At 43.5% G+C, this 24,612-nt stretch overlaps 1 long non-coding RNA gene across 2 annotated transcripts; it reads left to right on the top strand.

The window, feature by feature from the left end:
• Positions 1-23,340, top strand: LOC142829541 (uncharacterized). Of its 2 annotated transcripts, none has more exons than XR_012904035.1 (3): positions 1-9,084; positions 20,963-22,144; positions 22,355-23,340. It is a non-coding gene; the product is annotated as an uncharacterized LOC142829541 (long non-coding RNA). The 2 variants fall into 2 exon arrangements; XR_012904036.1 differs by having other exon boundaries at positions 20,963-22,106; positions 22,355-23,339.
• The last annotated feature ends 1,272 nt before the right edge of the window (positions 23,341-24,612 follow it).

Below are 24,612 nucleotides of genomic sequence, written 5' to 3'. Positions count from 1 at the left end.
ATTTGTTGTTTTTTAAGTTGTGTCTACTGAGTAATGGGTTAAATGTATCGGCCAGCTTCTTAAAACCATTCAGCAGGAGTCCTAGAAAATACATCTTTAATCCAGCACTTTTCCTCTCTTCATCTAAAAATGGCCTGAGGAAAACACCCAGTTGGTTGTCAGTTTGGGGGCTTACAGTAAAAATGTTCTGAGTGAGAGGGCTTTGTGGAAGACAGATGGCTCCTATTACTGTTCTTTATATTACAAACAGACAGGAGCCAGTCACATGACAGGGGGGGTCTTGCTTTCTCTTTCTCCTTCCAGGCAGGTGTTCTTCATACAGAGGTAGCCTTTCAGACAGATTCCACATTCATAAGCATGGAAAAGTTAGACTGAACATTCATTTCCCCTTTGGGGTACTTGTGATAAAATCCAAACCAGTATTTCCCCTCTGTTCCTGCCAGGAACATGCAATAATAGCAGGTCCCTAGGGAGCTAAAGATAAAATGAAGCAAAGAACACTGTTTAAAAAAAAGGCCACATTCATCCATCCTGTTTGATCAATTCTCAGCAGTAACTTAACATGGAAGAACAGTTGTTACCTATACTTCAGCCTTCCAGTGAACAAAGTGACATTTTAACCGTGTGCTGTATCACTGAGTTACTCTATTTTATCCCAATTTCACAAAAAGGGTTTTACCGGGAAGTTAAAGTGGAGCATTATTCAACACATATCATTTTTTATGCAGCTGCATTACTTATTAAACAATCCATCATCTCGTACAGAGTTCATTTTTTCCTACTTTTTTGCTTTTTTTTTTTTGGTACTCGATATTCAATTAAAATTAGAGATAAATTTCAGGGTTGGTGCCAACATTCTGGAGTTTGGCTAATGACTGAGACTTTCGGGTATGAAATGTCGTTGATGACTTCAGAATCAATACGTCACTTAGACAATGCTGCTTTCTAGATCTTAATCTAGTCAGGCGGCAAGTCTCTCTCTGTGCTGGTAGTGATTAAAATAGCTTTGGCTCCTGGGGAAACTAAATCTGACCACCACCTGTGGCTCATGCACTGATCTGCAGCAGTTAAAATCTCTCTGTCATTAAGGGCGGGGGACTAAAGTGAAAGGTTAAATTAGGATTTAAACCTATTTGCCTTCCACAACAAGGACAAAGAATGCACAGTGATTTATGAAGCAAATACAGAATAGACTGGGGACAGCTGGGTTCCTTTCTGAGTTACTGTGTGATACATGACGGAGTCCAGTGAGACATTGAGAATTTCTGAAAGTCATCACAGTTAGAGTCCACACTGCTGTTCAATATAATGAAGTCATGTAAAAGATCTTGGTTTAATCATCAACATTTCTGTTTTTCTTCCTGGTCCCCTGAGACATTGTGGGATTTTACTTAGAATTAGAAATGGACCTAAACCAAAGCTGAACCCCCACAAACTTTGGGGATCCATTTTTCCCCTAAATGAGACTCTCCCCTCAAAACTGAAGGCAATACTGAAGTACAATAGCAAGTTATCTATTTTTCTGATTAGCCTTTCCTCAGTGTAATATACCCTCCAAGTTTCTGGGATATTGTGTTTTGCCCAGCAGAATAACACAGATCCTGTTAACAGCCTGGCCCACCAACAGGGGGTGGGAGGGAAAGGAGGAAGAGTTATCTCAGGGCCTAGTGATTTAAAGGGGCCTGAGGCTCCCAGATGCCTCCACAGTTACTGTGGCAGTGGTGGTAGCTGGAGACCCAAGCCCTTTAAATAGCCCCCAGTGTGCCCCACCTCATGCTCCATGTGACTCTAGATCCCCTACCCACACTCTTTCCAAAGACTCTCAAGCAGAACATGAATGTTAGCTGTGGAAACATGTCATATTTTTCCTCCTCAACACTGGCCTTGTTTTGTAATCAATTCTCAGTCCAGGTGGCTGGTGCTGAATTAATGCTCTAGACATTGTCTGCTCCTTTATGATGACTACACACAGAGCAAGGATGTTCAGGATGTTCTTGGGAGCTGGAGCAATTTTTTTAGTAGGGGTGCCTAGAGCTCTTGAACCCAACTTGAAACCTTGTATGTAATGGAAATCACTTCAGGCCAGGAGGTCCTGCAGCACTCCTCACACTCATACTTCTAGCACCTTTGAGGATGTTTCACCTCCTGTTCACTAGTGCCTGCCTGTTTTCTGTCCTCAGCTTGTGCTCTCTTGTTTATGAAGGGCTTTCTTCACAGCTCTCAAAGAGCATTTCTACACAGCACCCTAAACTCAAAATCAGATACACAATTTTCACTACGCAAATTGCGTATTTTATTTCAATTCTATTTTGAATTTCGAAATTTGTCTACCCAGTGCCAAATTTCAAAATACACTATTTCGAGACATCCCTCATGGAACGAGGACTACAGGGATGCTGAAATAGCATGCCTGTTATGTTGAAAAATATTTTGAAATAATGGACGGTTTGTTAATACTATCCCGAAATAGCTGTGCTGTGTAGAAGTACCCAAAGTGTCAGCTGCACACGATCTTCCTTCTCATACAGCTCAGCAGTAATCAAAATAGCTGCTTTTGTTATGACTGAGGCTATTATAAATGCTTCATGACCCCAAAAGGGTCTTAAAAGCGGTAAGCTATGTAGAGGCCATTATAGTGAAATAACTAAAAATAAGCTAGGGTGTAATCTCTAAACAGCACTTTTTTCTCTCTTGTTCTTCTTTTATTGGGAAGATTGATCATTGGTGAATTGTCTTGCAAGTTCTAGCTTAGGGAGCTATGATATCAGGAGCACAACCCTCAGAAGTGACCAACTCCCCAAATCCTTCTTACTCTATATAAAAGTTTTACACAGACAGGGCTGGCTTTAGGCCAATTTGGCTGATTCCCCGGAATGGGGCCCCGCGCCTAAGGGGGCCCCGCTCCCGGGCATGTGACGCATGCGCAGTGCTGTCCCGGGCGTGTGACGCATAAGCAGTGCCGTCCCGGGTGCACAACACATGTGCAGTGCCATCCCGGGTGCACGACACATGTGCAGTGCTCCCCCCAAGACGCATGCGGGGCCTCGCCCCCGGAATCGGGCCCCACGCTTCTTAAAGTCGGCCCTGTACACAGAGAAAGCTTTTAAAATTTATTCTCTTTATTAGTGAAAGAGAGATGTGCAGTAGCTACTGTTAAAGCTGGACAAACAAGGACTGGGCTGAATGTCTGCTCAAAATTCAAGCCCAGTAAATTCTTTGGGGATTCAAAAAAGTTTGATAAAAGTTAAAGGACTTGTTGCTTTTAAATGTCATGTCTCTGTACTTCCCCATTTGACCAGAAGAGGAAGTGGAAGTACCATCACTAGAGATGTCACTCCTGCAATATTTTCAAGGTACTTTACATTAAGAAGTACTGCGAGTCTCACCTGGGAGCTTGTTTTCATGAGATTCCAGAAACAGAGACTCAGAGGGCTTATCCACACTTATAGTCTCATAGCTGCGCTGCTGTAACACAAAGCAAAGATGTTCCCTTTGCTGAGGGGAGAACTTCTCCCATTGGGGCATGTAAGCCGCTTCTTGAAAGATGGTAGCTATATTAACAGGAGAAGCCATCCCTTTGACACAGTGCTGCCTGTGATGGGTTGGATCACAGAGATCCCCTTGAGACTGTCACTACATAGGCTGATCATATCACTGAGCTGGTTTGCCCCACTGCCCTGTCCCACTAAGCTAGATGCTCTGGTCTCCTCCAGCAAAGGCACAGAGTCAGGGTAACAGCCTCCCCCCACTCCTCCCGCAAGCAGAGTAAACAGACACTGATAACAGTTCTGATAGGGCTCAACTACAGGGACTTGACAATACCCAGGAGCACAGCCCTGAGAAGGGACCAACCCCACCCCAATCCTCCTTACTCCATATAAAAGTTTTAAAGTTTTACTCAGAGAAAATTCATAATTTGCTCTTTTTATCAATGAAAGAGAGATATGCACAGCTGTTGCCTTCCTCAGTAACAATTATTTACACTGGTTTGATAATGAACAAAAGTGTTTTTATTAATTATAAAAAATGACAGACAGATCAAAGTAAGTTACTAAACAAAAATAAAACAATACCCTCCAGTTAAGCCTAATTCACTAAGAGAAATTGTTAGAAATCATCACTAGTTTGGCAGCTGGTAAGTAAGGCTCTTGGCCACAGCCTGCTTCTGGCTCCCCAGCCCTTTCCTGCCCCCCCACTCATCATACCCAAACCCTCTGTCTGCCTCTTACACCCATACCCCCTCCCAGATCTGGCACCCCAATCTCATGCCCGAGATCACAATCCCCTCCTACTCTAGGTCACATCCCCAACCCCTGCACTCCAGTCCCCTGCCCTAGGTCACAACCGCCTGCTTCATCCCAACTCCCTTCCAGACTCCATTCTCCCTCCTGCAGCCCAGTCCCTTGTCCCAAGCTCCCTTCTGCACCCAACCTCCGTCCCAGATCCCTTCCATATCATGGAAGAGTGTGGCCCTTGACCACTTTCCAAAATTTTCCTCTCCCGTCAAAAATTATTGCCCACCCCTGCTCTACAAGATCTGTGACAGATGCTCATTGACTTGTGTGCCTGACTCCCTTAGGGTCTTTTTGGAAACCTCTGCCCTGATGAGGTCTATTGTCTGTCATTTCCAGATCTATTCAGAAAATGATCCTCTCTTGCCCCCAGAAAATTCCAACCTTCTTTTTTTATTTGCATGAATCTTTTCAAGCAGAAAATTGTGAGTTTTCATTTTAAAAAAATGAAAATCAAACATTTTTTCGGCGCTGGAGTGCATTTTTCTGAAATCAGGCACTTTACATGAATATTTTAGATTATTCTACACACTACAATTATCGTTTCTGTTGCAAGAGTTTTGCTGGAAAATTTTCAACCACTTAGTTTTTTGCCCCACCAATAAGCCTACAAAACTACAGGCACAAAATTGGAGACCATTTTTTTAAATAAAGCCCCATAATATATTGTACAATACAAAAAACCCTGGATGACAGACTGGGATGGAAGATTAGGAAACTTGCATTTCATAAGGAGTGGCTCACATATACCAGTGGAAACTCATGTCAGTGCAAACACTTTTACTCTAGTTGAAAGGAAGAGGAAAGAATGGTGCATTATTTATTTGCCAATGTGGTGCCACTGCCTATGCAATGAAAACCTCCAGTCAAAATTGACAGGGGGAGTAGAAGCTGTGGGGTGGTTCAACCAGAAGACCATCATATTCATTACAAAGGCCAACAGTAAGATAATACTTTCCCAGGGAGAAAAGCTGCTGAGAATCCCCTGCCTTTATTAATGGGGCTCATGAGTCGATCTGCAGCGGTGATATATCATACTCATTTAGAGACATGATGTGCTGTGAAAATGCATTATTTTAAAAAGCAAGAGAGTAGATTAAAACAAGTATGTGCCATAAGGAAGCTCAAATCTCTCATGATATATGCTGATTTCCGGGTGTTCCCCATTTGCACGGCTGTTTAAGCAAGCACTTTAAATGGAAATGCACTTGACATTTCTGTGACTAGCTGTAATCAAACAGCATTAGAATTCAGCTGATCTCACAGAAGATGATTAAACAAATTTCTTGTTCATTCCCAATTCTTTTAAATGGGATTATGAAGGAAGAAGACATGTTGATGAAAATGATCCCCAGATGGAAAATGGTGTTTTAAAATAAGCTTGGAGGGGACTTTCAGTGCCTATATAGAGATCTATGTATGCAAGAATCCAACTGCCGTGCTATATGTAAAAACTACAGGAGCCACAATGCATTTATGATGGGCAAGCACTTTTTCAGTGTAAGTACTGGGATTTAGCCACACACTGTTATGGTAATTCATTGAATGCTGACAGCGTGCTTGGTGCTGTTCAAAGAGCCATCAATTTTTAAAAGAGCTGCACCCCAGCTTTTGGTAGATTCTAAGGCCAGAAAGGACCATTATAATTACCTAGTACGTTCTCCTGCATGTCACCTGGAACTTCCCCCACAATCATTTCTAGAGCATATCTTTGTAGAAAAACATCCAGTCTTGATACAATTTTTCACCCACAGTTAATTGTAGATGCATTCACCATTCACAGCATAGACACCACATGACACAATACAGAACGGTCAGTCTTCAGGTTTCACGCTACTGTGCATCACCATGACATCTGAGCACCTTCCGCATGAAGTCCATGAGCAATAAAAAAAAATCTCTACTGGGCTTGATGGAATTTCTGGATTGTCTTCTTGAATGGGTAACAATCTTTGCTGTTGGAGGTTGATCTTGTTTGTTTGGCTTTGTTAAAGAGGAAAGTTTTTCAGTGCTTTCTAAGGACAATCATATACTGGATTCACTTATGAGAATTCTTTCCACAGCCAAATTCCTTCCGCTAACTACGCTTGGTACACAGCTCTTGAGAACTGCACCTTCGGCTTTGTGATCTTCATTGGCCCAGAGAATTGCAAATACGTTGGCAGCTCATAGATTTAAATTCAGTCTTCAGCATAGCCAGGGCTTGATCCATTAATTGCTTTGAAGATTAGGACCCAGGCCTTACACTGGGTGACTGATGAGGACTGGGAGCCACTTAAGGGATTGGAGCATGGGCCAGATGTGCTAACAGCCTAATCCAGAGAAAAAAAGCATCAGCTGCATTTAATAGCTCCTATCATCTTCATGCAAGAGCACTGGATGAAATTAAGGGGCATAAAAGCCAGAATAAAAAGTGTTTTCTCCTCTGGTTCTACTGGGGCTTCATGTTTGTTATTTAAGAGCATTATTTCAGGGGAAGGTGCTATTGAAAATGTGTTTGTTGCACTCATTAAATTCGGTCTCCTTTTGATTTCCGCTGATTCACAACTTCTCAGCTGGGGGCTCAGCTCCAAAACGCCTCTGCCCCGGAACCCCGTTTGTTCGGTTGTTTTGTCCTGTGGAACTTAGCTAGCTTGGGAAACAACATTGCTCTCTAAGGTAACTAAGTCCCAACCCATTAAACAACTTGTTGATTGAGCTAAGTATTTTGAAATCTGCTATGGAACAAATGAGGAGCCAGCTCTGTTTGTAAAGCCCATATGTGAGGGCTGTTTAAGTAGCTTTATTGCGATGAATAACGCAAGTCAAGGAATTCAGAGATAACACTGAAATCCTCCTCCCCCCAAGGTATTTCATCTGGACTCCTCTGTTCAAAGACTACTTCCAAAAACTGGACTAACGGAGTTTGAGGAAGCCTGGTATTCCAGTCCTGTGAATGTCCTGGATTCGAACAGTTTCCTCTGTTTTATAATAACATAAGGCAGTTTTTTCAATGTTTAATTTCCTTGTTTCTATTTTTAAAGATAAAGGAGTGTTTTATGGGTAGCGGTAAAATGTTTGTTGCTCACTCAGCCACCAGAACAGCTTCAGAAAAAAAAAGGAACAGGACTATGCATCACTTTAAAGATTAATAAGATGGTTTATTAGGTGATGAGCTTTCGTGGGCCAGACTCACTTCAGCTTCAGAAAAGTTATTCTCTTCTTTCAAGATCTGCTAAAGCAATAATACCGTGTACTGCGGGAACTCGGTGTATTTAACAGACATGTACTACTTCTGTCTACCCATCTATCCTTTCTTTCCACAGAAGCTGGTTTGTTGTAGGCAGATGTGCATCTGAACAGAGTCCCAGTGAAGTCGATGGAGTTTGAGTCAACCACAAGGTTCAGGGCCAGTGTTCCCTCTAAGATTTTCCAACCATGAGCTGACTGAGCTTTTGCTTGTGCCCTAATATTGAAGTCATGTGTGCTGGTTTGGATATGTGCCACCGTGGCACCCAATTTATTAACACACACACATTTCCAGCTGCTGGGGCAGAACTTCCCCCTCCCCTGCCATACAGCATGTCCCATTCCCAGCCGCCAGAGCAGACCCCACCCACCCCCGACCATGCGGAATGTCCCATTCCTGGAACAGCTGCCTGCCGCGCAGCTCTCCAGAGGAGGTGGGTGGGGGAAGAATTTTTTGTGCACAGCCACACAGGCATGCACCTTAGCAGGAATTATGGTTAGGGCCCATGCAGGACTGGGGCCCTGCTTATCTGGTGCCATAATAAAGCATCATATCTCCATTGTGAAGTAGTAACTTAATACCTTCTTCTTCTTCATTTTATAGGTGAGTAAACTGAGGGGCAGACAGCTCAAGTGACTGACCTAAGTTCACAGAGTGAATCAGCAGCAGAGCCAGGAATGGAACTTGTAATCTTATTGACTTCCATATTGCTGCTCTATCTACCAAACCACATATTGTGTACATCCTTGCAGTACTGCACACTGTACGCTTTGCATTTAGCAATGTGCATTAAGCCAGTCTGCTGATGAGGAAGAAGATATGTTGATGAAAACGGTGTCTTAAAATGAGTTTACAAGGGAATGTCAATATAAATATACAAGATTTATTTGTATATTTTGTGCCATGTGTTGTGCTACGTGTAAAAACTTCAGGAGCCAGCGTGCTCAATGGATCATATTCTAGCCTCACCTCCTGGCAACCTAAAGCTGAACAGGCCCCTAGAAGCACTGAAGGGGGGCCAATTAAGGTAGAAGAGTGATTATTTATAAACATGCTACGTTCTCTAAAGGCTCGAGTGAGTTCATCAGGTAATTACATGCGTGGGCAATTTCAAATTCCTCTACTGGAGTGGTTCTGGCCTGGGCTGTGACTAGACAATATGGTCCATGTGATATCAAGAATAATACTGCTGGAAAAGAGGCATAGAATGTGTCGTTGAGTAGGCTGATCTGTGGATGGTTGGAGAAGGAGAGGTTAAATGGAGCTGTTACAGAAAGTGATCAGGGTTATGTATGAATTACTTGCCCAATTTACATTTTTAAATCCAATCGGCTTGGATTATTAGTGCCCAAGTATCTATACATTTATTGAATTTCACTTCTTTTCTTGCAGGTGCCATGAATGTCAAAATTCCCATTTACGATGCCTTTTAATTAGTTTATTTGTTATTCAAAAGTCAGCTTAGGTCATTTTAGGTCATCGAGCGTGACCAGGAACAGCTAACAGGGGAGTTTGGAGAGGGAGTTCTCCAGATAAAAGAGGAGTAAAAATGGGACCCTTGTGGTAAGTGGCTGTCTGGAGTGTGTGTTTGTGTGTGGGGGAGTTATTTGCAGTGTGCTGAGCTTGTGTTTGTCTGTTTGGTTTGTTTGTTTGTTTGAAGGAGCTTCTAAAAGGTTTGAAATCTAGAAGCCTCTGTTAATTGGCTGAGCCTCAGTCAGGGGGAGGGGCTACCAGAGCTATATAAACCTGTGACTCAGCGACCAGGAACAGCTAACAGGAGAGTTTGGAGAGGGAGTTTTCCAGGTAAAAGAGGAGTAAAAACGGGACCCTTGTGGTAAGTGGCTGTCTGCAGTGTGTGTTTGTGTGTGTGGGAGTTATTTGCAGTGTGCTGAGCTTGTGTTTGTCTGTTTGTTTGGTTTGTTTGTTTGAAGGAGCTTCTAAAAGGTTTGAAATCTAGAAGCCTCTGTTAATTGGCTGAGCCTCAGTCAGGGGGAGGGGCTACCAGAGCTATATAAGCCTGTGACTCAGCGACCAGGGAGAGCGCGACCAGGAACAGCTAACAGGAGAGTTTAGAGGGGGAGTTTAGAGGGCACTAGTGACTTCTGTCCTTCTTTAAAACCTAACTCTTAGAATAATCTATACTCCAGAAGTTTAAAAAGAATCCCAGTTTATACTTAAACTTATTCATTACAAACATGGAGACAGAAGCCCAGCAGCAGAGTGGGGGCTATCCTGTTTATTGTGTCGAGTGTAACATGTATGATTACCTGCCCTTCGGGTGGGTGGCATATGTGTGCACCCGTTGCAAGGAGCTCCTGACCCTCAGAGACCGAGTTCGGGCTTTGGAGGACAGGGTGGCTGAACTGAAGGAGCTAAGGGAGGTAGAGAGCTATGTTGATGAGACTTTCCGGGTCACTGTAGTACTGTCCCACCTCCAGTCTGAGAGCCCCAGTGTTCTTAAGGAGGATGAAAGTCTCAAGGGAACAGAGCATTCAATGGGAGCAGAGGGAAACCATCCTGTAGTTGGACCCTCCTCCCTGAGGATGTTGCGGTATCCTCTCGCACTGAGGATACCTCTGATGGGGAGGGAATGCCAGTTAGGAAGAGGCAGGTGTTAGTAGTGGGTGATTCGATCATTAGAAATATAGATAGTTGGGTTTGTGATGACCGGGAGAACCGTATGGTCACTTGCCTGCCTGGTGCAAAGGTTGCGGATCTCTCGAGGCATCTAGATAGACTTATGTGTAGTGCTGGGGAGGAGCCGGTGGTCGTGGTACATGTAGGTACCAATGACATAGGGAAGGGTAGGAGAGATGTCCTGGAGGCCAAATTTAGGCTGCTAGGAAAGAGACTGAAATCTAGGACCTCTACGGTGGCGTTCTCGGAAATGCTTCCAGTTCCACGCGCAGGGCCAGGTAGGCAGGCAGAGCTTCAGAGTCTCAATGCGTGGATGAGACGATGGTGTAGGGAAGAGGGGTTTAGATTTATTAGGAACTGGGGACACTTTTGGGAGAGGGGGAGCCTATACAGGAAGGATGGGCTCCACCTAAACCAGGGTGAACCAGACTGCTGGCACTAAACATTAATAAGGCCGTAGAGCAGTTTTTAAACTAAGAGATGGGGGAAAGCCGATCGGTGTGGAGATGCACGTAAATCGGAGAGAGACTTCTCTTAGAGGAGAATCCGTTGATAGAGATTCTCTAAGCTGTAGTCGGAAAGAGAGGAGGGGAGAGGGCAAACCATGGGCCAGAGCTGACAAACAACTGCATACAAAGGAATCCAATGCATCAGGGAAGGGCAGACAAATAACCAGTGGCAAATTTTTAAAGTGCTTGTACACAAATGCTAGGAGTCTGACTAATAAGATGGGTGAACTAGAGTACCTCGTATTAAATGAGGAGATAGACATAATAGGCATCACTGAAACCTGGTGGAATGAGGAAAATCTGTGGGACACAATCGTACCGGGATATAAAATATATAGAAAGGATAGAGCAGGCTGGGTGGGTGATGGAGTGGCACTGTATGTGAAAGATAATGTAGAATCAAATGAAATGTTCCATAGAATCGCTATGGATAGAAATTCCATGCTTCAATAATAAGAAATTAGCAGTAGGGTTATATTACCGACCACCTGACCAGGACAGCGATACTGACATAGAAATGCTGAAGGAGATTAGAGAGGCTACCAAAATAAAGAACTCTATAATAATGGGGGATTTTAATTACCCCCATGTTGACTGGATACATGTCACCTCAGGAAGAGAAGCTGAGATAAAATTTCTCAATGGCTTAAATGACTGCTTCTTGGAGCAGCTAGTGCAGGAACCCACAAGGGGAGAGGCAATTCTTGATTTAGTCCTGAGTGGAGTGCAGGATCAGGTCCAGGATATAACCGTTACAGGACCACTTGGAAATAGTGACCATAATATAATAACATTCAATATTCCTGTGGTCGGAAGAACACCTCAGCAGTCCAGCACCCTGGCATTTAATTTCAAAAAGGGGAATTATGCAAAAATGAGGAGGTTAGTTAAACAGAAATTAAAAGGCACAGTGACTAGAGCCAAATCCCTGAAAGCTGCATGGAAACTTTTTAAAGACACCATAATAGAGGCCCAACTTAAATGTATACCCCAAATTAAAAAACATAGCAAGAGACCTAAAAAAGAGTCGCCGTGGCTTAACCACCATGTAAAAGAAGCAGTGAGGGACAAAAAGGTATCTTTTAAGAAGTGGAAGTCCAATCCTAGTGAGATAAATAGAAAGGAACATAAACACTGTCAAATCAAGTGTAAACATGTAATAAGAAAAGCAAAAAAAGATTTTGAGGAACAGCTAGCCAAAAACTCAAAAAGAAATAACAAAATGATTTTTAAGTACATTAGAAGCAGGAAGCCTGCTATAAAACCTGTGGGTCCCCTAGATGATCGAGCTATAAAAGGAGCAATCAAGGACGATAAAGCCATTGCGGAGAAACTAAATGATTTCTTTGCTTCAGTCTTCACGGCTGAGGACGTTGGGGAGATTCCTGAATCTGCACCGTCCTTTGTGGGTGATTAATCTGAGGAACTGTCCCGGATTGAAGTGTCATTAGAGGAGGTTTTGGAACAAATAGAAAAACGTAATGTTAACAAATCTCCGGGACCGGATGGCATTCATCCAAGGGTTCTAAAAGAACTTAAATGGGAAATTGCGGCGCTATTATCTGTGGTTTGTAACCTATCCTTTAAATCGGCTTCCGTACTTAATGACTGGAAGGTAGCCAATGTGACACCAATATTTAAAAAGGGCTCTAGAGGCGATCCTGGCAATTACAGACCGGTAAGTCTAACTTCAGTACCGGGCAAATTAGTCAAAACAATAGTAAAGAATAAAATTGTGAAGCATGTAGAAGAACATAATTTGTTGGACAAAAGTCAACATGGTTTCTGTAAAGGGAAATCCTGTCTTCCTAATCTGTTAGAGTTCTTTGAAGGGGTTAACAAACATGCGCACAAGGGGGATCCAGTAGATATAGTATACTTGGATTTTCAGAGAGCCTTTGACAAGGTCTCTCACCAAAGGCTCTTGTGTAAATTACATGGCCATGGGATAAGAGGGAAGGTCCTTTCTTGGACTGAGAACTGGTTAAAAGACAGGAAACAAAGGGTAGGAATAAATGGTAAATTTTCAGATTGGAGAGGGGTAACTAGTGGTGTACCCCAAGGGTCAGTCCTGGGACCAATCCTTTTCAACTTATTCATAAATGATCTGGAGAAAGGGGTAAGCAGTGAGGTAGTAAAGTTTGCAGATGATACCAAACTGTTTAGGATAGTCAAGACAGAAGCAGACTGTGAGGGACTCCAAGAAGATCTCACCAAACAGATGTGGTCTCCTCACCTCAAAAAAGATATTTTGGCCTTGGAAAGGGTTCAGAAAAGGGCAACTAAAATGATTAGGGGTTTGGAACGGGTCCCATATGAAGAGAGGTTAAAGCGACTGGGACTTTTCAGTTTAGAAAATAGGAGACTGAGGGGGGATATGATAGAGATCTATAAAATCATGAGTGGTGTGGAGAGGGCTGATAAAGAAAAGTTATTTATTAGTTCCCATAATAGAAGAACTAGAGGACACCAAATGAAATTAATGGGTAGCAGGTTTAAAACTAATAAAAGAAAGTTCTTCTTCACACAGCGTGTAGTCAACCTGTGGAACTCCTTGCCAGAGGAGGCTGTGAAGGCTAGGACTATAATAGAGTTTAAAGAGAAGCTGGATAAATTCATGGAGGTTGGGTCCATAAAAGGCTATTAGCCAGGGGATAAAATGGTGTCCTTGGCCTCTGTTTGTCAGAGGCTGGAGAGGGATGGCAGGAGACAAATCGCTTGATCATTGTCTTCGGTCCACCCTCTCTGGGGCACCTGGTGCTGGCCACTGTCGGTAGACAGGATACTGGGCTAGATGGACCTTTGGTCTGACCCAGTACGGCCGTTCTTATGTTCTTATGTTCTTATGTTATGTTCTTTCCACATTGTGCAACTCAAACACACACAAAATAACCTATCCCCCTCACCTCCAGCCCAGACTTTCTAATGCAGGGGCTGAGCTTGCCTTTCCTGGTTGGCATGACATACTGGTGATGTTAAAAAAAGAGAAGAAACTCTTCACTACTGGAACCTCATCCTCCATGAGCCACAAGACACTCACACAAACCCTCTGTACAGTTCATCCAGAATGTGGCCTCCAAAATGATCTTCATTGCTTGCCAGCCTGAACACATTACCCATGAGTTTGAAACCATTCGCTGACCCCATGTTCTCCTCCTACATGTTGCTCTCACTTCAAGGCTCTGAGCAACTCAGCTTTGCTTCTATGGTTGACCTTCTCTCTCACTTCATTTTGCCTGCTCCATTCATCCACCTTCTCTCTTCCACTCTGGAACAACTTTCCGTTTCTGATGCACAAATAGATCCTACCTTGAGTCTTTATGGAAGTTCTTTAGTCAAATGTAAGATATTAGGCTTATTATAGGAGTAAGATTCTATGACCACTGTGATACAGGAAGTTGGACTAGAAGATCACCTATGAATCACATTCAGCCACATAGCACCAATGTGCACATATAACATAAAATGAGTAATTATATGATCTCCTTGATGCAATCATTTTCCTTCCTCAGTTCTTTTCCTTTGCTACTGTTTCCTAGCCTTGTTCATGGCATCACATTAAGCATTTGCTATGGCTGTGTTGATTTTTACAGTGCCTAGTATACTTTTTGCACCATAAAATTAACAAGAGCAGGGGGGTGACAGCCGTGCACACCATGACACATTTTGCTATTCTTCTTGGTTCCATGATGATAAGGGAGTGAAGGGATTCTGTGCATGCCTCTCACTCCTGGCTGGTGAAGAAAGGGGGCAGAGGTGTAAATCACAGAATCCAAGTACTTTCCCTTCACTCCCTTATCATTAGGGGCATGGGGAAAAAAAGCAAATCACATCCCGGTGTGCACGGTTGCTATGCCCACACTCTCTTGAAACTCCGCCCTTGTATTTCAGAGCACTCATGTGGGGTAGGGTATAGAGAGGGAGGCAAAAGCACCAGAGTTCAAAATGCTTTTTGCACACCCAAAGGAACAACTTGGCAAAGGCATATAATTCTGGTGGATCAGTGCCCAGCTACATTGTGCTCCTTCACGTGGTTGCCAAAAAAGCAGACGTGATTCTGGGATGCATTAACAGGACTGTTATAAGGAAGACACAAGAAGTCATTCTTCTACTCTATTCTGCGCTAATTATCCTCAAATGGAATATTGTGTCAAGTTCTAGGCACCACATTTAAGGAAAGATGTGGACAAACTGGAGAAGGTCCAGAGAAGAGCAACAAAAATGATTAAAAATCTAGAAAACGTGAGCTATGAAGGTAAACTGAAATAATTGGGTTTGTTTAGTATGAAAAAGAGAAGACTGAAAAGGGACAGATCAGCTTTCAAATACCCAATAGAGTGTTACCAGGAGGAGGTAGAAAAATTACTGTACTTAACCTCTGATGATCGGACAAAAACAATGGGCTTAAATTGCAGTGAGGGAGGTTTAGGGGAGGCATCAGCAAATACCTTCTGTCAGGCTGGTCAAGCACTGGAATAAATTGTTTGGGGAGGTTGTGGAATCTCCATCACTGGAGATTTTTAAGAGCAGCTTAGACAAACATCTGTCAGGGATGACCTAGATGATGCTTGGTCCTTCTGTGAGGGCAGGGAACTGGACTTGATGACCTCTTAAGGTTCCTCCCAGTTCTAGTATTCGATGGTTGTTTAGTGTCATGGTCAGCAAAATAAATGATTGATTCTGTATGGAAAATTCTCAGTCAGGCATTGTGGATGACAAAACACATCCAATAATTTGATGGGACTTGATAATTTACGAGGTTAGGGCCAGATTCTCAGCTGGTATAAGTCAGTTTAACTGCAGTGAGTTACAGTAATTTTCTCCAGCTTAGGATCTGACCCTATGCATATGTAGCCTTTTACCATTAGGTCTGTGGTTCAGACCCTGCCCAGATTGGTAGTAACATCTTTCAGTCAGCTATTAAATGTGTAACATGAATGAACTGGACTCCACTGGGTATTGGCTAGCTGTCTCAACCTTGAGGCCAGGGTCTAAATGGCCATGGAGTTTTCTCCTCTAGACGGTAGTTGCGGCACCTTGGTGTGACAATGTGGAGAAATGTGCTCTGCAGCTGACTGTGATTCCTGTTCTGTGGCTTTCAGGGCTGTTATTCTGCCACTGGAATTCATGTTCAAGAAGATGAGAAAGGGTGTGGAGTGGCAAAATGGTTGTTAATTACATTCCTGGGATGGGGATCAGCGTGAGGGAGCTGCTGGCTGTCAGCAAAGCCACAAGTCCTCTACCACCTGGCACCACCCCACTCCGTTAAATGAGCCCAAACAATGGCTGTTTACAGAAGTGTCAAACTTGGGGGGAAAAAAAGGGTACCCAGAACATTAGTGTTTGCCAACAAGTCTGTCTTGTTTTAGTAATTTAGTAACAGCTGCTGTCTTCATTATCACTTCTCCTATTGCAAGGCTTTATCAGAGTAGTACTGCATAGGAACTTGCTGCACAGCACTGAAAAATATCTATGCAAAGCAGAGCTCTGCATAGCACTGGTGCATGTCAGTTTTTAAAAAAAGAAATAGCACTCTAATTAAAACAGACTTATGAAGATTGCAATACACAACAAGTATCCACTAAAGGCATATTTCCTATTCAGAATAAATCACTGTACTATTGCCAGTGTTTAAAGAATTCTGATAGAGGGTGCTGGTGCTTTACTTTAACATTTTTTAAAAATGGGTTAGCTTTCCTTGCTTTTGTTTTCAAATCTCACCAGGTTTTTTTCTGTTGATAATAAACCCTTAGGAAAAAAGCTGGATTTTGCCCTCTTTTTGTAATGAATCCGGTGTTAGGATTAAATCCTGTGTAATAACTTATAATGGAAAAAGATAATGTTGTATGATATACGGTTTGTTCTTTGAAGGATCTAGGTTACTAGTCAGTGTAAAATGAGATGACCTGTCAATGCCATAGCCTGTGACACAAGGTGAGTGGAGGAATGGGCAAGGAATGAGAAGGCAGATAATTCAGGGCATGAGAAGACAGAGATGGAAATGGATTTAGTTGGCCTCTGGTTTTGGAAGAGAGAAAATAGCAGCAATATATCCGGGCAGAGAGGTTTAGTCCAAAGTTGTGCTAATGGGAGACAAATTCAGCACAGCCCATTTGTAAAATAACGTTGAGCCTCACAGTCACTAGCCCATATTGGGGGTGGCATAGAGCTACATGGCCCCAATACAGCTCCAGAAAGACTTTGCTGCATGGATGTACCTTCCCTTAGGGTGTGTCTGGACAGCACCCTTCTGTCAGTATAAGCGATACAATTTGCGCTACGCAAATTGCGTGGCTTATTCCGAGACTAAATTGAAAGAGCTTATTTTGAAATTTGGCACTGTCTACACAGGGAAATAGCATATGCTTTTAAAGATGCAGCGTTGCTATTTCAGGATACTTCTGGTATCCCAAGAAAGCAATGTGGTCTAGATGTACCCTTAAAACAGTGTTTCCCAATTTAATCCTTAGGAATGCCAGGGTCAAATTAATCAAGCAATAAAAACAATGCCCCGCTGGAATTGGTTGAACAACAACAATAAAAAAGTACAAAAGAGACTCTGTCTCTTTAAGAGGGGGTGGGGGAGTGCCGCGTTCTTGCAGAATCCTTACTTTTGCTTTGTGGAACCCCGGGGTTCTACGGAGCACCAACTGGGAAACACTGCTTTAGAAGAAAGTAATGTGCTCCTCCTGGTGCATCTTGGCTACTGTACTGCGGGTGAGTGAGACCATAGGTCTGACTCCTCCCAGAACTGTTTGTGTGTGTGTGTGCATTACTACTTAATAGAGTAGTAGCAAATCCGTGGGGTCTGCAAGGTCAAAAAAGCTCTTTGTGCCCTCCCCAAACCACAGACTGGCCCTAAAAGTTGACTTCTTTGAGTGGGGGTTGAAGGGAGGTGTTCTTGACACACACTTTTGTATATGGCAATTCCATTTCTAAGTTGACCTAAGGTCATTATTGTGAACATTTCTTTTGCCTCTGCCACCCTCTATTTATATTTTTGCATGGTAAAATAACCAATCCCATCTACTTTTTCAGGAAAGAAAGCCAGGATTTTATTAAAAACATGAAAGAAGCTTTCATGGTGCGTTGTTAGACAGTCCAACACCAATATAAACAATACAGTTTTTGTGGGGACTAGCCCAAAACTGTGTAGTGAGCTTCTATAGGACCTAAAAGCTATCTCCAACCTCACCACCATCTGCTGTAAATGCAAGGAGCATTTCTCTTATTTTGCTTTCTGTAATATAATCATGTAGCAGTGTGTGTATAGAAATGTGTGTATAGATATAAAAATTTTAAAATAGAACTTTCCATTGTGCTTATTCTTTTTCCCTGGGGAAAAGATTAAAAACAAACATTTTTTTAAAACCCATTTTTCCTCATTTGGAAGAGCACTGTTCCCTTGAGTCTATCTAGCAATGGATGCCAAAAATGGCTTCTCTCTCTCTGCTTATATCTTACAGCGTTCAGTGGCTTTGTCTCAAGAGGCAGGATTCCTTCATGCTGTTCTTTCCTCCTGCATGCAAATGGAGCTTCCATTGTTTTGATTCCACCATGCTTAAAAATATGTGGGAGACAGTAAATGCCTGCATTCCTCATCCTGTCCGGGAGGGAGCTTGTTTCTCCCTTTTTAGCCATGGACTCTAAAACATAATATCATTGAGTACCCATATTTCCTAATATAGTGCTACCGACATTCCACTATATCAATCACCTCCAGAAAATACTTCATTCTATGCACTCTTCTAATACAGTAATATTGTATACAATCAGTTGATTTAATTGTGTATTACTTCAGGTTCAGGTCTTGTGTCTTTATAGACCAATAAATCTTTGAAATGGGTTCTTCTGGAGGTTAGCCCTCAAAATGAAGTTTATTCAAGCTGTGAGGAATGCAACATGAAGTCTGGTGGTGAAAGAAGTTCTATGCTCTTTCTCCCATACTTGTATTTGCTGAAATGCAAATTGTTCTGTTTCTTGCCATCTCCTTCTCTTGGTGTCACGATAATACAATTTCTGATATATGTAAATATGGACCTTCATTCTTCTTTCTAAGATAGAGCTGTTTAATAACCCTGCATGTGATGAACCCACATCAGGCCTGTAAGGGTACAGCTACATAGTAGTGCATACCTCAAAATAAGCTCTGCAATCTGAGCTACGCAAATTGTGTAGCTTATTTGGAAATAGATTATTTCAAAATTTGGTACTGTCTACATAGCGCTAATTTTGAAATAAATTACTATTCTGGCATCTTCCTTAATCTTCATGCAATGAGGTTTACAGGAAGCCAGAATAAGAAGCCCATTATTTTGAATGTATTTAGAAATAACAGGTATGCTGTTAAGATGCACAGAATGCTATTTTGGGGTAACAGATGTCCCAAAATAGCACTGCTGTGTAGACCTACCCTAAGGGATTAAGTGATTAAGTGGGCCATTTAATCACTTAGGGCACATCTACACTACATTGTTATTTCAAAGTAACAAGGTAAGCAGCCACACAACAAGCTCATTAAAATGAAATAATTTCAAACTAACAGGCTTCTTATTCTGGAATAATGAGCTCTCATTTCACAAGGAATAACACCTATTTTGAAATTGCTATTTTGAAATAGTGGTAGTGTGCATGCCCCACTTCTGCTATTTCAAAATAGATTCTCCCTATGGCCATTCAAAGTAATTACTCTCCAGTGCTTCCTAGTGCTCTAAAAGGGGTAGTGCATCCATATTAGGGGAGCCTGCCTCAGACTAATTTCAAAGCTTCCCTGTAGTGTGGACATGCTATTTTGAAATAGTTTTTTTGGGAATTATTATTCCGAAATAACTTATTTTGAAATACTCTTGGGCTACGACTACACTGCAGGCTTTTTGCACAAGAACAGCTGTTCTTGTGCAAAAACTTGCAGAGTGTCTACACTGCATGTGTATTCTTGCGCAAGTAAATTTACAGTACAGCGTCAGAAAACAGGACTTCTTCTGGAAGAGTTATTCCTCTCCCCACGAGGAATAAGTCCTCTTGCACATGAGCTCTTCCACAAGAAGGCAGTGTAGACAGGCAACATGAATTTCTTGCGCAAAAAGCCCTATGGCTAAAATGGCCATCAGAGCTTTCTTGTTCAAGAGAGCGTCCACACTGCCATGGACGCTCTTGCACAAAAGCACATCTTTTGTGCAAAAGCACATGGCAGTGTGGACGCGGTCTTGTGGAAGATTTTTTGCACAAGAACTCTTGCACAAAACAGTTCTTGCACAAGAAGCCTGCAGTGTAGACATAGCTTTGTAGTGTAGACCTACCCTTAGGATGCAAGAACCAGGTAGCAATGAGGACTGATTGAAGGATGAATTTCACAAGGACAGACAAATTGTACACAAGGGACAAAGGTCAAACATAGTAACCATACTCCAGAATAAGGCAGGTGTAGAGGCACAAGACAAGCTAAAGAAATACAAAAGACAAAAATTGTTAATATTTTATGCAGAAGACTCTCAAAGCATCAGGTGGAGAAATAAGAGATAATCAGCACAGGAAAACAGGGACTACAGACATGGCCTCATTCTATGAAGAAAGTGATAAACACTGTGGAAGGAATAGGTGATAAACTAGTAACGAAAAAAGATTTATTGTGTTTATGATAGAAGTGATAAACTGTACCTCAGAAACTGGGAAAAATCAGAAAAATGAAAATTATAGCAATGGAAGTGAAAAAATATAAACTATTAGCAACTTGTCAATGGACCCTATTCATGATCTTTTGAATGACGTTAATTGTGAAATACGATGCGTAGGGGTATTTCAATCTTCTGTTGGAATGAGCACAGTGTGATGCTCATGGCCAAGAATTAAAAAAAAAAATCTTGGAAATGAAACTAAGCCAAATGTCATATGTGTCTAAGAAAAATGGTTGGTTGAAAAGCTTGCTTTTACAATTACAGGGTACATATTGCCTTTAGGAAAGACTTAAATCTAGAAAGAGGAGGTGGTGTTTGCAGTTTATTAGGGAAAGGTAAAAGTACATAGTAATAGAGAATGAAGAAGTAAGCCTAGACAATAATGCTGTTGAGATCTCAATGCAGAAGAGTAATAATTCTTTGAGGATTTATAATATCCCTCACCCATGTATATATATCCCACTCATATGCTGGGATCTAAATAGTCATGATCAATTGTGGGGAAATAAAACAACTGCAAAAATGTGCATGTTTAGAAAAGTTTATTAATGAGAACAAGTAGTTTCAAATGATGGTAACCCAGCTAGATTTAATGAAACAGATATACTTTTTCCTGTTTAGACCTGGAATTACAAAAGCAGATGCAGCAAGCAAATACAAGTGGGAAATGTACAAGGAAGAACGAATAGGGAGTGATAATTTCCCTACACTTATTACTTTTCAAGGACAAAATAAGGTGGATGGTAATGGAAAATTACCCACCTGGAATTTCAAGAAAGTTAACCAGGAGCTATTTACAAGAAAATGTACTGAATTTTTCGTTATGTAGGTGATGTCATAGAGAATTTAAATGATAACGTTACAAAGAAATGAATAACAGACACCATACCTAGGATATTAAAGTACTGCACTACTAAAAACTTACTTCCATGGTGGAATAAGGAATGAAAAATGCAATTAAAGGAAGCAGGCAATAAAAAGGCAAAATTACAATGAATAGTGAAGAACTAATGAAGTATAAAATAAGTAAGGTAACAGAACAAAGAAAAGAAAAGAAAAGAAAAGAAAAGAAAAGAGGTGTAGGAAATGCTGGGGATGGATAAACAAAGATACCAAGACATCAGAAATACACAGGAACATTAGAAGACTGAATGTCACAAGCACAAGCCACTGTAGATGCATCTCATACCCACGGGTGTGTCTAGACTACAGGGTTTTGTCGACAAAACTATACCTGTGTATACAGAACGCGGCAGTTTTGTTGATGGTGGTAAACCTCATTCTATGAGGAATAACGCCTTGGTTGACAGAGTTCTGTTGACAAAAGATAAGTGTGAACGTGGGGAAGAGTTTATGTCGACAATAAAGGCCTCCAGGAAGAAGCCCTGGTGGACCCTCCTGCTACCACTTTCAACTCTATTGTTCCTGCCTGTAGCCATCTTTAAAAGCCACAGGCACCCAGGACCAGCATTCTGACAGCAAGCCTCCTCCTGCCAGGATCCTGATTGTGCAGCTCTCCCTGGTAGGGACACTCGGGAGACATGTCCCAGGAACAAGCCCTCCCCAAAAACTCCATGGCCCCTCCAGGGACACATCCCTGCAGGAAGCCAAAGATACCAAACACCGGGCACCCCCCTGGTCTGGGCCCGAGATCAAAGCCCTTTTGGGGCTCTGGGATGAGGAGGAGTCCCTCCAGGCTATGCAGTCCAGCAGGAGGAGGAATGCGGACATTTATGCCCGAATGGCAGAAGGCTAGCTAAAAAAGGTACCCACCCCCGCACACTGGAGCAAGTCAGGGCAAAGGTGAGGGGGTACGTGAGGGGGGGCAGGATGGTGGCCTGGGCTCCAGGGAGGCCGTGGCTGGTGGCCAGGCCACACCATGTCTTACTGAGATGCACACAAGCATCCTCTAACCCCTAGAGGACAGGCACTGACTCCCGAGAAGGAGGGCATGCCCTCTCAGGGAAAGTGTGAGCATGCATGACTGATGACTTTCCCTTGTGTCCTCCACAGCTGGACCAGCTCACCAGGAGGGGAGCGCCACACCTGCCCCACCACCCAGATGGCTGCAGGGAAGCTGTCACCACTGGCACACATCTGTGGACCTGGTGGGCCAGCACATCTCAGTCCTGCAAGGGATGCAGGACACAATGAACCGCAGGATGGAGGCAGAGGCAGAGTGGCGCAGGCACTTGCTGGACGAGTTCGTCCAGCAGTGCACTGAGATTTGTGCTGCTATCTGGGAGGTCATGGCCTTCCCTGGTCCTCTGCCTGGTCCTGCTTCTCCTGCTCCTCCTGCTCAGCCTGCCCTGCCCCCTCCTCCAGCCCCTGCCATCTCAGACTCAGCTACAGCCCCACCTCCTGCCCAGCTCCCTACTGTCCCAGCCTGCAGGAGCACCCATCTCCGATCTGGTCTCCACAGCCAAGGTGGCAGGAGCTCCTCATCCTAGGTGGCCTCCCTCCCTCTTCCAGGTTGACATCCCCACTCCCCCGTGAAAGTCATTGAGGGAAGCACTTTATTTTGTTAACAAAAACAATTTATTTTTCAGAATACCAGAGTTTTATAGTATTGTAACAAATCCACAGTGAAGTAAACTGTACACATTTTTTTTCAACAACAACACCTGTCTCTGTTCTCAGTGTGATTGTGTGCAATGTGAATGCGGAGCCAGGAGGGGTTTTGGGGAGGAAATCACTGAGGGCATGGGGCAATCCCACAATTGGAAGGCCCTGGGGACAATCATCGGCTTCCTTGTGAGAACTGCTCCTGCAGTGCTTCTAGGATTTGTAATCCTGACTGGTGGGCTTGCCGGATGGCAGCTGTCTGGGGCTGCTCAAAGTGCTTCCCATCCATGTCAGCCCGTCTCTGCCACACAAGGAGGAAGGCCTCTCCTTTCCTTTCTACGAGGTTGTGCAGCACACACCATGCAGCAACCACATTGGGGATGCTGCGTTCCCTCATGTGCATCCGAGTGAGCAGGCATCTAAATGTGCCCTTCAGATGGCCAAAGGCATGCTCCACCTGGTAGCGAGCACGATTCAGGAGGGAGTTAAAGAGTTCCCTGTTTGCATCCAGGTGTCCCGTGAATGGCTTCATGAGCCAGGGCATAAGGGGGTAGGCCGCGTCGGCCACAATGCATATAGGCATCTGCACATCCCCCACTGCCAGGTTTTTGTCTGGGAAAAAGGATGCAGCCTGCAGTACAAGAATGAGTTCCGGAATCTGCAGGTATCGTGCCTAGTCTGACCATCCAACACAAATGTCTGTGAATTGTCCCCGGTGGTTGACTAGGGCCTGCAGCACCATCGAAAAGTAGCCCTTTCTATTAATATACTGGGCTGCTCTGTGGGGTAGTGAACGGATGGGTATGTGCATCCTGTCGAGTGCTCCACCGCAGTTGGGAAATCCTAATGCTGCAAATCCAGCCACAATGGCATCCAGGTTTCCAATGTGGACAGTCCTGTGAAGCAGCTCTGAATTGATGGCCATCACCACCTGCAGAAAGGGACAAATAGAAATACACAGAAGGCTTGGGTCAGCTGATGAGAGGTGTTCCCCCTCCCTCCTGGACCTGAAGAGCCCACCCTCACCATGGCAGGGTGAGGCTGAGAGTGCTTCTACCTCTGCCATCGCATCCCCAATGCCCTGTGCCTGGTCCTGACTGCCTTAGCTGCCTACCCCTACTCCCGAGACTTTCTCATGAGATTGACTTACCTCCATCAAGATGGCCTAGACAGTAGACCTCCAAACGCTGCACTGATGTCCCACGGAGTGGTAGCTGTCGGGGGTGGCTAGCTTCCATAAAGCAATAGTGACTCACTTCTCCAGGGGGATGGTGGGCCGCAAGCGGATGTCCTGGCGTTGCAGGGCAGGGCAAGCCAGGCGCAGAGCTCGTGGAAGGTGGACTTCCGCATCCAAAAGTTTCAGAGACACTGGTCATCATCCCACTGTTGCATAAAGAGCCGGTCCCACCAGTCTGAACTGGTGTTCAGCCTCCAAACTCACCTCTCCAGGAATACGTTCGGGGGCAAGAGCAGTAGAGCTGCAGCCTGAATGACGGGCTCAAGGCTGGGCTCTGAATCCAGCTGTGCCGCAAATGTCATGATGCTCTCATGAAGCTGCAACAAAGCTTCCAGCATCATGGTGCGGGGGCCATCGCCTGCCTAGGGGCAGCTCAGGCTCCATGGCCAAAAATACAGTGCAAAGCACAAAAACAAACCTGAAAATAAACTGCTGTGGTGTCCGAGGAAGCAGGGCAACCAAAGCAAGA

The sequence above is a fragment of the Pelodiscus sinensis genome, chromosome 5 (assembly GCF_049634645.1).
Source record: "Pelodiscus sinensis isolate JC-2024 chromosome 5, ASM4963464v1, whole genome shotgun sequence".
NCBI classification, from domain to species: Eukaryota; Metazoa; Chordata; order Testudines; family Trionychidae; genus Pelodiscus; species Pelodiscus sinensis.
The sequence above is the reverse complement of the archived record's forward strand: the minus strand, read 5'-3'. Positions and strand labels throughout refer to the sequence as shown.